We start from the raw sequence: 12,367 nt of genomic DNA, 5'->3' as shown, positions 1-12,367 counted from the left end.
GCCTGCAGTGGACTCAGTGAACAATGGATTTTTTTCCCCATAGTCTTTTATTCTCTAGCCTTAAAAATCCTACACATTCCTATTTTCAGTTAGGGTCACATCTTTTAAAATGGTGACTTTTTTCCCCCTCCCTTCCTTGTACTGTCTTCCACTGGAAGTTTTTGAAAGAAATTTTTCTTGAAATGCAGAGGCCAAATCTGAACACACAGATGAGGCTTCACCAGTATTAAAGATGAGGAATTCTTCCTATGTCCTAGATATGACAGTTCTGTTTACGCATCTCTCTGTATTGCAGCTTTTTTCACAACGGTGTGACATTGTTGATGCATGTTCAGTTTCTGATTTACTCTGATCCCCAGCCCCTTTTCTGTAAACCTGGTGTTTATTCATCTGTTGCCAGTCTTGCGATTGTGCAATTGTTATTTTCCTGCTTAAATGTTGAAGTTGGCACGTGTATTTATTCAATTGCATCATATTTCTGCAAGTTTTTCAGGAAAGTTTTGAATTCTTTTCTTGTGCTGTAACATGCTTCCAGCTCTGCCAGTTTGGCATTGTTGGCAAATCCAATGCATGTAAACTGTATTCTGTCCCATACATAATTAGACTCGGGACCACAGTCATGGCATACCCACCTCCAGGGAACTGTATTTGCTGTCCTGCTATTTGTCACAATGAAATGTTGCTGATGTAATTTTGCACCACTGCAGTAATTTCATTATGTTACGTCTTTTGCTTGCTCAATTAAGACTTCTCTGAGATGGTGTCAAAAACCTGACTTGAGTTATGACTGACCAAGCACTACTCATGTCCAAGGCCTGTTATTCTGTCACAGCTTGGGATGAGTTTGGCTCGATGTGATTCTTTTGACAAATGTATGTTGGCTGTAACTTATCCCTTCATTAGCGATCATGTACTAAAGATGTGTGATTATTTGCTTCAGTACTTTTCTGGGAATAGAGGCTGCAATGATTGACAGTGCTTGGCTCTACCTAGTCCCCCTTTTGAATTACATGTGCAGTGTTTTTCCTCTTCCTCGCTCCTGACATCTGTCGTGTCCCTGAGCACTCTGACCACTGCTCACACCTCTAACGTTGCCTTTATCAGCTTCTCACTCGAGTGTGAAATCCCCCGGGCCCAGCAAGTCTGAAGGGCAAAAATTAACTCATCTACGCAGTCTCTACGCACTTAGCACTCTCCGCTGGCTCCGGGAGAATTCCCTCTGTGCGCCGGGCTTCTCTTCAGCAGCATTAGCCTGAGCAGAGAACGGGACCGAGCGCGTCTTTTTGTCACCTGCCGGCTGCCCGCCCCCGGGCAGTGCCCGCTGCCATCAGGCTCCCCGCGCCCCGGCACCGTCCGCAGCAGCCCGAGCCTGAGCCTGAGCCTGAGCCTGAGCCTGAGCCTGAGACTGAACCTCAGCCCGAGCCTGAACCTCAGCCTGAGCCTGAGTCTGAGCGTGAGACTGAACCTGAGCCCGAGCCTGAACCTGAGCCTGAGCCTGAGTCTGAGCCTGAGCGTGAGACTGAACCTGAGCCCGAGCCTGAACCTCAGCCTGAGTCTGAGCCTGAGCCCGAGCCTGAGTCTGAGCGTGAGACTGAACCTCAGCCCGAGCCTCACCCTCAGCCTGCCTCTGCTCCCCCGCCGCCTCGGGAGCGCCCCGGCGCACATCCCGCCGCACCTGACCCGCTTCCCCAGGCTTGTGGGAAGGGCAGCCCGCAGGCGCCCGGCGCGTTTGGGGAGCCGCCCGGTGAGGGTCCGTTCCCCCCAGCCCGGGGTCCGTCCCGTCCCCGGGGCCGGGCGAGGCGCGCGCCTGCCGCGGCGGGGAGGGGGCGCGCGCTCCCGGCGGGGGCGGTGTGTGTTGGGGGGGCAAGGGCAATGCCGTGCGCGTGCGCCCTTCGGCCACCGCGGGGCGCGTGCGCGCGTGTGTGCGTGCAGCGGAGCGGCGGGGCGGTCGGGAGGCTTTGCGCGATGACGTCACGACGGCGCGCGCAGGACGTAACCCCGGCGTGACGCACAGCCCGGCGAGCCCGTGAGTTTCCCGTTACGATTTAGTTTTTTGTGTCGCGCCCCCGCCGCCCCCGGCCGGCCGCGGAGCGAAGGGGGAGAGCGGGTCCGCCGCGCCTCTGCCTGCGCGGGTCCCGCCCGCGCTGCCCCCGGGCTGGCGGGCAGCCCGGGAAGGGTTTGCTGCCGGCCTGGGACGGGGCAGCGTGCGCTCCTCGCCCTCCCCTTCGCTCCCTTGTCGGCGTGCAGCGGGCAGGCTCAAACGCCCGGTGTCGGTACCGAGGGCTGGCCGGTCCCCGGGCCGCCGCGGCGCTGGCCGGCGTGCCCTCCGGGAGCGGTGGTTCACGGCAGCGAGGGAAAAGTTACCGGATCAGGTACCGAAGTCGTGTGTTCGGGCTCCCAACGGTTTCAGGATCTCGTGATTACTCTGACAAAGTTTGTGTTGCCAGCTTGCAGTGATGAGCATCATCTTGACAAATGGAACGTGTGTGAAATGTAGAAAGTTTTTTTTCTTCTCACGGTTTGTGTGTAACCTTCAGCCTGTTGGCAGTACCTCTGTCGTGGCAGTGTGGTCTGTAACACTGACAAATCAATTTGTAATAGAACACAGGTATGATCCATCAAAACAGGTTTCCATCAGTGTTGTACAGCTCTAGCCCTTTAATCAAAACCTCATTTGCAGTGATACTCTGATTTCTGCCTCCCTTTTCAGTGCATAATTTAATTATAAGAATGTGTCATGGAAGTTTGCTTTCAAATGCATATGAAGAAAGAACGTGCACCAGATTTTAGAGTGAGAAGTCATTTTGTGTTGTATAGAGTAGTGAATTAACACATTCATTAATTGACAGGTTTTCATAGAAGTTTCAACATCATTTTTGATTCAAATCATAAAACAAATTTTAAAGAGAAGATTCTTCACAGTGGAGGGCGAAATGCTTCAGAGTTTTGGTAACTTAATGTGAGTCTTCTGTGTAGAATTCTTTACTACCCGACTTGTGCAAGGTTGGCGATTTGAGGACAGAATAAATGGACTGGTTAGACAGTGCTGGATAAATCTGGGGAAACTTTTAGTGGGTCACTTAGGTGCAGAGAAAATGCAGCAGTTTTCTTATTGGAGAGGAGTTTAAGCAGGGTGCATCAAAGAGCAGTGCAGTGTGACAATCCTGTTACACTGACTTAGAGTCAGAGCTGATGTTGCAAACCTATATAATGTAACTGCAGAGGAATATGGTGCAGAGTTATACAAGAAATACAGTGAGAATTGAAATTAATAATCTTCAGAATATCTTCTTAGGGTAGTTTCTTCTGGTGTCTAGTATTCATTCCTACAGATTTCATTTTTACTAAGAAGACCTCCCCAAGGAAAAGGAATTTTGTAGAGGAAAACACCCAGAACGTCACCAAAGAGACTTGACTTGTTGTTTTATACATTTTTGTCTTTTGTTCAGTCTGCATGATTTTTTTTTTTAATTAAAAAAAATTCCTGGTCAAATATCACTGTAAAAAAACCACCCCAAAACCAACCAAACTAAGAGTGTACTACACTGACTTTTTTTTTTAAGTTTGGTGAAGTCCAGTGTCTGATTTACGCTTAGTAGCACTAGGAAGGATGTGCCTAGGAAAGTATGAAAGTTCTTAATGCAGAAAGGGAGTTGAACTCTCAACAGGTGACCTGGCTAATAGGAGAAGAAGGCACTGACCACTTAGAGCATCTTTGTGAGGTTATTTAATACAGAAAAGCTTGACTGAAAGAGGAGCATCAGTAGCTGAATGAACAGGATGTTAAACAAGAATGACAGTACCTTTAACTGAATTTCATATGGACACTGAAGTCAAGGGTTGTTAGTGGAATTTCTTGAGCAATAGTTTGTGCTTAAGCTTGCAAGCATTAGCACAGCCTACTAATGGGTATACTTTTTAGTTCAAGCCTTTTCAAGTCGTGGAGAAAATTTAACTGAAAAATGAATAAAATTCTCAATAGTAATAAAGCACACACAAGTTCACACACAGTTATTAGTTTCAAATCCTTTCAGGTTTTTAAAAGCTCTGAGAACTTAACTTTTCTGTATTTTCTCCAGTTTTATGTCACTTGCTCTGCAGCTTCACCTGAAGTTGGTTTGACTTAAAGGTTTTTGAACAGATGCTGATTCCTTGATCTCATATTTTTACGTTTTCCAGCACTTTTTATCTTTAGCAAGGTTCAAGCGATGTGGCTGTCAGAGGGCTGGCTGTCTTAAGATGCTTGTTTTATGCTCTATATTCTTTTAGTACTAAATGCATTGCTGCAGTGTTAGTTACTACAAGCCACATTCAATTAGTTTCCTTTGTGCTCTGGATTGCAGAACATTTTCTGTTATGTATCCAGAGATTGGAAAAATTACAATAAAATTAAACAATGTTGCACTCATTTAAATTGATTTTGAGACTGAATAAACTTGGCATAACCTCCAAGGCCGGATTTGTTCAGATGAAAATACTGTCCACCCTACTTCAGAGTGTAAAGGAATCCCTGGTGAAATAAACTAAAACCAGTTTGTCTTCTCTGAAAATATATTCATTGATATTCTTGAGCACTCTGCCTATAAGCCAAATCTATAATCTGATTTTTATTAATTAACATTTTTTCCTTGCTGCATTTTTTTACCAATGTAGATGTAAATTTCATATTGGTACTGCATAAAGAGCTTAAGTGACCTGTGGAAATTGTGATTGTTGCTCATTCTGGCTGATAAAGGTCCTGTCAGAATGAGTTAAAGGATTTCATAGGTTTGTAGTATCATGAAAATATATCCTTTTTATGCCTAATTAACAAAAAAATCTCAAAAAACTCAGACAGAAAACTCACATAAACGTTGATGCCTGTATACGTTGTGTCCCTTAGATCAATTAATAGGAACTTTTTATGCAAACAGTGATAGTAGCCCACATTATTCACAGAATTGTAGAAAAGCTCTTTGATGGCAAGGATGTGAAATGGCCATGCAAAACCAGATGCAAATACTGTGCACCCCTATAGTGCAGTAATCCTATGGAATGTAATTTGGTGCTCAAATCACAGTGCACCATCAAGAAATACCATGTAATGAGTTTGCATAAACTTCTAATATGGGTTGTTTTCAAAATCTGAAAAAGCATGATAGGCTCTGTCTTACCTGCAATTCAGTGTGTGTAGTGAATATTTCAACTTGGTACAAAGTCTACCCAGAATCTATAGGATTTACCCATAGTGGTAGAGGAGAAGAAGGTGAGCTTTTTAAAATTTCATAATCAAATGTATTGAAAATAATTTCATATAAAATAATTCCTTTTAAATCCAGTTGTGCTGCCTTCCTGTCACTGTTCAACTGTACACAGCAGCTGTTAGGTTGACAGAATGTTGCAGCCATGCCCTTACATTGCCAGTGAGGTTAAATGGGGGAAGACTGTGGCCTAACAGTGTGTATGTGTGTTCTGGTTACACTAAATGTTAACTGACATAACAGTTCTGGGCAAACTTGGGATTACAGAGAACTCTCACTCCAGCAGAAGTAATTGTAGTGCTCTTGGTATGGGAACTGATGGTTCCTACTAAATCCAGATACTGGAAATGGAATTCTCTAGTTGATGTTTATTGATTGATATTGAGTGCTTTGTCTTACAAATAATTAACTAGTTTAAGGATGAGGGGCTATTTAGTAATTCAGTATTTCTTGAAACTCAATCCAGTTTATGTGAAGTTCATGCTTGAATCAGAATAAAGGTCAGATGGCTGGGTTTAGGAATATTTCAGGCCCCTCATTAGTGTGTTGTAACTTTTCAGTATGCTGAATGCTACAAGTTAGATACTTATCATACTTAATTGGATTTTTTTCTTCATAAAGGGACAGTATTTTGGGAGTATTGGAATGACTGGTTTTTGCTTGCCTTAAATGGCTACTTGATAATGTTCATTTTTACAAAGCAGTAGAACAGGAGAGAGGTTGCATTTTGGGAAACAGGATGGGAGGAATTACAGGTGCCTTACTGATTGGTCCAATTGTAGCTGAAGTTATCAATTGAGATCATTGTACCTTCCCTGTTTTCTGGACCAACTGTTAGCACCCATTTGTAAAAATACTTTTCACAGCAAAGTATCTCTTGTGTAATTTACCTTTATTTACAGGCTTTTACCTGCTGCGTCCATTTTTAGTTTGAGTGAAAGACAAGGAGTTCCTTAGCAAATGTAATCATTGAAACGTAGTAATGAGTCCCTTCTGCCTGCCTTTGCCCAGAATAATATTTTGGTACAGTGATGGCATTGACTTGTGCTTTACCCCATCTACCTTCCCAGTGTGGCTCTTTGGCAGGGACAGGGTGAGTTTTCCAGAAAAGGCGTACAGCAGGGTTCAGGTGACTGCCTGCCTTGGGAAAGCTGATCCTTGTGGCTGCTTGCAGAGTGTGGCAGCTCTGAGCCCCTCCTTGCTGCTGCTGGTAGGAAGTGGCTGCTGCTGCTGCCTGCTGCAGTCCCTGGGGTCAGGGGTAGTGGTTGTGGTTTAGGGTGTTCATTGCTTTGGTTGGGGTGTTCTGGCTGATGGGGGTTTTTTCTATTTTAGCTTCAGTTTTTATTTTCTGGAGTGGTTATCCTCTGTATATTTCTGCTGTGAATGTGAGCATATAAAACAGTTTTGTGACTGTTGAGTTCCAGGAACTGTCTCTGATATTAACTTAGTTTTCTGAATTTATCCTTTTCAGTCAGAAGAGTTTGGAAATATATAGGATTTGTATCCTAAAATTAGGCTCCCAACAACCAAAACACTGGTTGTAGGTTGTTGTTGTATTTGTTACTGTGTTTATACTTACATGGGTTATTGTATTTAGGCATAAGAATATTGTGTATTCTTATGAATGTTCCTAGGAGCCTTCACCAAAGACCCCAGATTGTGTGTTCTCCCTGTGATAATTGGTAGGGAGGGCAGAGGAGGGGAGTGTTTTTTTCCAGCAGTTGTATTTTTATTGTTGCTACCCAGTTGGCTTGGTATTAGAAACAATATTATCAGCAGAGGACGGGCTCTGCCTGCAAAGTTCCAATATAAATAACTTTTTTTCTTCACACAGAAGTGCTGGGTTTTTTGTTTTAATACCATAGCTGTGAGTGTATCTTGTGTGAGAAAGTCTTGATTGTGTGTGCTATCACAGGGAGTGGGAAGTGGCAGTTCTGCAGCTGGTTTCTCACAGTTCTCTCCCACACTGAAGTGAGTACTCTGCCCTCCTTTGCTTCCTTTTTCATAACATACTTCTTGACATATTGAAATCACCTGATCTTTTGTGTTCTTGGGCAAAACTTTGAAACTGAGAACCTGTGGCATGTAATGAAAATCACTGCACTGTGAATTGTAGTGAATATTAGTATTCTGAAATTACTTTTAAAACAATTTCTCATCTTGTAGAAAGTTGAGAACAAAATGGCAGTTAGTTTTGTTAACAACTCCCTAATCAGGTAGTTATTAACAAAAAATATATTATGTTGTGACAGTTTTTTTGCTGGGGTAAAAAGGGGAAGATAAGTTGGGGAGATATGTGATGGTGAATTAACCTAGATAAGCTGCACTGAAAAAATTTGAAGGGTTTGGAGCAATTACAGAATGGGAGGGAGTAGAACTTGAATGTCTGGAATGCAGAGTTGAGCTGAAATGCTGCAGAAACAGAGGTGGAAAAGTTGCTTGTGTTGTTACATAAACCAAAGGTAGTAGCTACTGTCCATGGTCTTTCTAGATCTTTGCTTTGGGGAAGCTATTGAACGTTTGTATTATTTAACTTGTTTTCTTACAGAAGTGGTTTAAGATAGTGATTGTCTTTTTCTGTGTCCTTGTAAAGCCTTGACTGTGTTGGACAGTAGTGATTCAGGTGATGAAAAGCAGTTGACTTGTTGGTGAGCTGCTTTAGCATGCATTCTTGGAGACCTTTCCTTTTGCTAGTGTTTTGCAATAAGTGCATTACTAGTGGTCCGTGCCATGTTCCCCTAAATGCCAGGCCCTTGCTCCCAGACTTTGGAGGTGATGAGACTTGCTGAGGGGGTTCAGTGTGATTCTCACTGCTGTACCTGTGGCTGAGAGAAATTGTTTCTTTCCTGGCATGTGTAAGATTTGGAGAAGAAGAATAACTTGTCCTGAAAAAAACTGTTCTCCAGGTATCTCTAGCACAGTGGTAAGAGTGCTATTGCTTTTCAGTGTTCACCAGCAGTAATGAGCACTAAAAGGTATAATGTATTTTTGCACAAAGGAGAGTGCAAAAAATAGAAACGATGCTTGGGAGAAGCCATTCAGGTTCCTATATAACTGAAATATCACAGTATTTCTAAAAATACTATACAGGTACTGTGATAATTCATTTTTAGAAATGTCTTTTAGACACTAAAGACAACTTTGGAATTTGCCTTCCATTTTTTTATGCTACCAGAGCTGAGTAGAGATGATGACTTGTCTAGTGAGGAGTTATGTCAAGAATAAATAAGCAGTTGTGTTTCTTTGTCTATATATCTTTACAGATATTTATTAATATTTGTATATAGACAAACAAAAGTTGGAATATTGTGTTTTGCAACATCATACGAAGTTCTAAATGAGGGCAATATTTAGGATAATGTACTGATATTCAGTAAAACTGAAGGCATTCAGGTTCTGTAGTCTTTTCAGAAGCTCAGCTGTGTCCATTAGGAAATTGGAGAGATTAGTTGATAGTTTTGCATAAGAAGTACTGCAGTATCACAGCAGGACCTTCCTCCATGTCATTTGGAGCATTAATGATGAGTTAGGTTTTGGTTTTTTGGGGTTTTTTTCTGGTGGAGGCACTTAGAGAAGAGTAGATTTGTTTGACTTCTGCAAGGTGATTGCTTTGGTCTTTAGGATACTGGGTGCTGTTTTAAATAAAGTTCTATTTAATATATTTCTAGTAACTTGGCTTTAGGTCCATCTAGTAAGCTGCTCTGGAAGCATGCTGATGCATACTGTTTTCAAAAGATGTAAATATAAAGGAGAACAAAATGGCAGTTAGTGATTAATTAGTGATCACCTGTGTTGTGGCTTCCATGATGTTCGTAGATCCCAGTTTTCTACCAACTTAGTGATACTAATACTAGGAGCTAGGGTGCTTTTGTCCAAAGAAATATCTCTGTGATTTCACTTTTGTTATGACAGATACTTAGCTTTCCTTCCATTTTTTAAAGTAATTTTCCAGAATGCCGTTTTCAGCAGGAAGGAGTGTTCTGGTTTTTACCTGCTTGAGGCTGTTCATTTTCTTCACGTTTTCTGTCACTGAAGAGTCATTAGCATTTCTTCCTGTCCTTAAAGGAGATTTTAGCATTCAGAAATAAAAACCAAACCTGTATGATGTTAAATTGGCAGCTATTTGAAAGAATACAAAACTGTTAAAGTTACCAGTACTTTTCCACAGGACAATCCTATTAGTGTAAAAAACCCACCTCACTTCTCAGCCCTGCCCCCGTCAAAAAAAACCCCAGAAAACAAAAAAAAACCTCCACTCCAAAACCCTCTTGGCTTTTCTAGACCAAAGTACAAATCTGAGTGCTTTGTGGCTGCCTATACCTCATAAAAATCAAAGGTACAAATATCACTGTTTTCCTCTAAATATCGTAAATTCCAAAGGGTTTTCTTGTTCAAGGAAGAGCTTTGGTTAGGAAATTCTGAAGGCTTATTTTGGAGAAGTTGACCTGTTCTGCGCTGTAACTTCTTTTGTTTTCTGTTCTATTTGTTCTCAGAATTTCTTTAGTTTTGTGAATCTGAGGATAAAGACAGGTTATTTCTTAAATTTTTAACTATCCCTTATTTATGTACTTTTATCAGAGTTCTGCAGTGTCATTCATGGTTCTCGTTTTCTCTGAAGCTGTTGGAAGTTAAGTAGGTATTGAGTAAGTTCTGAACTTTTTTATCAGAATTGTTTAATTTAGTGTGCTTCCATATGCTGTCTTGGAACTTCAGGAAAAGTTGCTCTTTCTGCTTTTATCCATTTAAACCAGATTTCATATTCGTACATATTCTCTAAACAATTAAGTATTGGTTATACTTTTTTCAGTGTTTCAGTGACAAACAGGAGATCTTGAAATCTAACTTGTATGCTTACGAAATTCCCAGTAATGAGGAAACATGGTAGCTCTGGGGCCAGCCAGCAGGCAAATAGTCAGCTGTGTTTAGGGACCCAAAAGAAGGCACAGAACCTCTGTTGATGTACAACACTAGGCTTTTGGGACATATTAGTCATTGTGAATTTATGAAGCCTTTGAACAAGGTATTCAGAGGTTTTTTGTTTTAACTGTGAATGTCCAAGACAATGACAAAGTTTCCTTTATCTGTGGTGCTGACTTTGGTTTGTTTTAAGAAGCTTTGTTATTATTGCAAATAACATAAGCTGTTTACTTGCTAGAAGAAAATATTTCTGTCTTGAGGTTATGTCCTTTTTAGGGTGGGAAACATATAGGTTTCTTTGCTTCAATTAAAAAACCATGTCTATATTCTGAAACAGAGTAACGATGTGAACAACTTGTGCCATTTATACTCTTGGATTTTATGCAGTCTTAGCCCATGCAGATCCAGTTCTTTGGTGCTATCCTAGTAATCCACTGTAAAGCATATGAAATAGAGTATCTGTCTTGTCTCTTCTGTTTCTTGAGCTACTTTTGAAAGTTTGGTTGGGAAATCTGCTCTGGTTAGGAAAACTGACAGTTCAAGGACAGCCAATGGGCTGGATATGCACAGGTGAGGATAACTGGTGTGGTATGCTGGAAATACCAAGTTTTTCCATTTGCCTTTGTGTATTTGGAAGAACTAATTAAAATAGCAAAAGAATAAAAGATTTTAAGCTTTGCCTTGAAACAAAAGGAAGTGAATAAGTCCATAAGCAGCATTTAAAAGGTTCAGTGCTGAAAAGAAAAAGATTAATTAAACCCTGATCTTGAAGTGAAGCCTGCATAGAACTGCTGCATCTTCTTGCAATCTTGCATGGAGACTCCATGAATGTTTAGTAAACAGTTTAGAAAGTGGACCTCAAGGTAGTGCATAACTTGAGTCCTTGAGCTAGATCTTGAAAACACCTGCTTCATAGCAAAATGCTTTTCATGGAATAATTTTGTAGCAAAGGCAGTAACTTTAGTAAACTCTGTGAAATTTCACTATAGGAGACGCTCCTGAATGATGACTATATGAGTAATAAAGCTTGTGGACCCTGTCCAGTTGAACACAGGGACCATGAATGGAGCTTACTAACGAGACGTGGATGCTGTGTCAGACCTGAGCTGTGGTTGTGGTGCTGGTGGTGTGTGACTGGCTCGATTGAGTGTTCATGACAGTCACTGGTGGTCACAAACTACATTTCAGAGAGGGATGTGGAAGCATTTGCTTGCCAGGTCTGGTAGTACAACCTCAGTTGTAAGATGTGTGTTGTTCCTATTCAGAAAAAATTAATGCAGCTACCTGCCATGAAGATGTAAAATAAAACACACCTGGTTTAATTATGTTGCATTGCTACAGCTTATCTAAGGTAGGAAATAGTTTTGACCTATTTATGTAGGCCATGGACAATGCTGAAAACTTACAGTGTCACCAAACCAAAAGTGAGCACTGAGCTGCTCAGCGAGGAATGGATTTTTTACGTTTTCAATGGCTATTAAGGTGATAGTGTTGACAGCATATTATCACTTTCCTTCTTCCCCAAAACCATTCCTCTGTTACCAAAAAGCAAGCTCCAGCCAAATGAAGGGAAGTCCTTACGTTACTAGCTACGTATATGTGGCTCCCCAAAGTGCTCTTTCCCAGATTGTAAAGCTTATATATCAACCCACTTAGGAAGCAATTCTGTAGCTTCACTTCAAATCTGATAAGCAGTGGCTGAATCCTATTGTATGAAATATACATATATTTTATTTGGAAAAATATTTTGCTAGAAGAATGGCAGTGCTGGAATTTATATTTTTAGGTGATTGGTTTGGAATTTGTATGTTTGGAGATTGTTTTATGTGGTTATTTTCTTCATCTTGGAACATTCATTGTAGTCACAGCTTAGTCCTCAAGGAAGAAGGCTGTTTGAGAGTTAGCACTGCTGTTTACAGGGGGTGATACACCAGAGTGTATCTACTCTGTCCTCTGCTGGATGGTACTGTCATAGGAATATCAGAATAAAATCTCTGCTGCACCAATTCAGAATTCACCATAGGTCTTCTTTCATTTTAAGTGTAAGCCCTTAATGAGATATTTCTTAGCACTTAATGAGTGAAGCGTTGGAAATACTTATGAAAAGTGTGCATGAAATCTCTAGGAAATTATTGTTAGATTTTACTTTTTCATGGGCAGAGAAAATAGACTTCCTCTGAGGCTAGGAACAGGAGATTCCCTTTCCTGCT

At 41.4% G+C, this 12,367-nt stretch overlaps 1 protein-coding gene across 9 annotated transcripts in view; it reads left to right on the top strand.

Moving 5' to 3' along the window:
- Nucleotides 1-12,367, top strand: part of ZNF644 (zinc finger protein 644) — a 74,497-nt gene that overhangs the window by 26,230 nt on the left and 35,900 nt on the right. For 5 of the 9 annotated variants that reach the window (XM_039727226.1, XM_039727237.1, XM_039727234.1 and 2 more), the window contains exon 1: nucleotides 1,942-2,026. The exons of 3 other annotated variants lie outside the window; for them this stretch is intronic. The gene's annotated coding sequence lies outside the window, so the exon portion shown is untranslated. Of the gene's footprint in view, nucleotides 1-1,941; nucleotides 2,027-12,367 lie in introns of those variants that run through there. One more of the 9 variants, XM_039727239.1, reaches the window with a different exon arrangement.

The sequence above is a fragment of the Passer montanus genome, unplaced genomic scaffold, assembly GCF_014805655.1.
Source record: "Passer montanus isolate IOZ18808 unplaced genomic scaffold, ASM1480565v1 scaffold60, whole genome shotgun sequence".
NCBI lineage: Eukaryota > Metazoa > Chordata > Aves > Passeriformes > Passeridae > Passer > Passer montanus.
The sequence above is the reverse complement of the archived record's forward strand: the minus strand, read 5'-3'. Positions and strand labels throughout refer to the sequence as shown.